General features: G+C 41.5%; 1 pseudogene; it reads left to right on the top strand.

Annotated features, from left to right (window-relative positions):
* On the top strand, positions 1 to 1247 carry LOC129631278 (zinc finger protein 239-like; annotated as a pseudogene).
* The last annotated feature ends 358 nt before the right edge of the window (positions 1248 to 1605 follow it).

Raw genomic sequence — 1605 nt, 5'->3', positions numbered from 1 at the left:
CATGTGATCAAGCATTTACAACCCGAAGCAAACAGTGATAAACTAGAAACATTCCAAACATCGATGCTGGGAAGACCTGAAAGCTGTGAAATGAAACATTTTCATCTTTGGGAAAGTCAGGAAAATATGCGTGACTTTGAGTGTCAGGGGAGAGATGACAAAAGAAATTACAAAGGAACACCTGTAAGCCTTAATGGAAATGTGCCTGATGGAAGAGATTCGCATCATAGAAAGGATGCAGGAATCAAGCCCTTTGGAAACAGACTTGGATTTATCTTTCAGGATAAACTGCAGATATTTCAAACTGGTGGGATAATTTCTGAATATAGTGAAGCTAAGAGGTCTGTCAACAACAGTTTCTCATTTTCACCACTTCAAAGAATTCCTCCTTGTGTCCAAACCAGTGTTTCTAATATATATGGGAATGGTTTTATGAATGCTTCAGTAATAACACAAGAACTCAAAGCACACAAGGAAAAACCTTACAAATGTGCTGAGTGTGGCAAGGCCTTTCGTGTAAAGTCAACTCTTTGAAGTAATCAGACAATTCATACTGGTGAGAAACCTTACAAATATGATGAGTGTGGCAAGGCCTTTTCTGACAGTTCAAGCCACAGGAGACATCAGAAAATTTGTACAGGAAAGAAATTGTTTAAATGTGATATATGTGACAAAGTCTTCAGCCGAAATGAACACCTTGCTGGTCATCAGAGGGTTCATACTGGAGAGCAGCCTTACAAATGTGATGAGTGTGGCAAGGCCTTTCATGAAAAGTCAATCCTTTTAAGGCATCAGACAGTTCATACTGGAGAGGAACCTTACAAATGTGATGAGTGTGGCAAGGCCTTTCGTGTAAAGTCACCCCTTTTAACTCATCAGACAGTTCATACTGGAGAGAAACCTTACAAATGTGATGAGTGTGGCAAGGCCTTTCATGTAAAGTCAACACTTTTAATGCACCAGGCAGTTCATACTGGTGAGAAACCTTATAAATGTGATAAGTGTGGAAAAGTCCTCAGGCAAAAACCACATCTTCAACTTCACTGGAGAATTCATACTGGAGAGAGACCTTTCAGATGTAATGAGTGTGGCAAATTCTTCAGTCAAAATTCACACCTTAAAAGACATCGGAGAATACATATAGAGAAATCTTTCAAATATTTCGAGTGTGGAAAATCCTTTACTCAGGTCTCAGCACTCACTAAACATCAGAAAATCTATACATGAGAGAAACTTATGTGAATGTGGTATATGGATGCTGCTGCTGCTGCTAAGTTGCTTCAGTTGTGTCCGACTCTGTGTGACCCCAGAGACGGCAGCCCACCAGGCTTCCCCGTCCCTGGGATTCTCCAGGCAAGAACACTGGAGTGGATTGCCATTTCCTTCTCCAATGCATGAAAGTGAAAAGTGAAAGTGAAGTCGCTCAGTCGTGTCCAACTCTAGTGACCCCACGGACTGCAGCCTACCAGGCTACTCCGTCCGTGGGATTTTCCAGGCAAGAGTACTGGAGTGGGGTGCCATTGCCTTCTCCAGTGGTATATGGTAGAAGTCTTCAAAATTCAAAGTTCAAAATTCATACCCTACTGTTGATCAGAGAATTCATAC

The sequence above is a fragment of the Bubalus kerabau genome, chromosome 17 (genome assembly GCF_029407905.1).
Source record: "Bubalus kerabau isolate K-KA32 ecotype Philippines breed swamp buffalo chromosome 17, PCC_UOA_SB_1v2, whole genome shotgun sequence".
In the NCBI taxonomy this organism is placed as follows: domain Eukaryota; kingdom Metazoa; phylum Chordata; class Mammalia; order Artiodactyla; family Bovidae; genus Bubalus; species Bubalus kerabau.
This window is presented reverse-complemented; position numbering and strand designations above follow the sequence as displayed.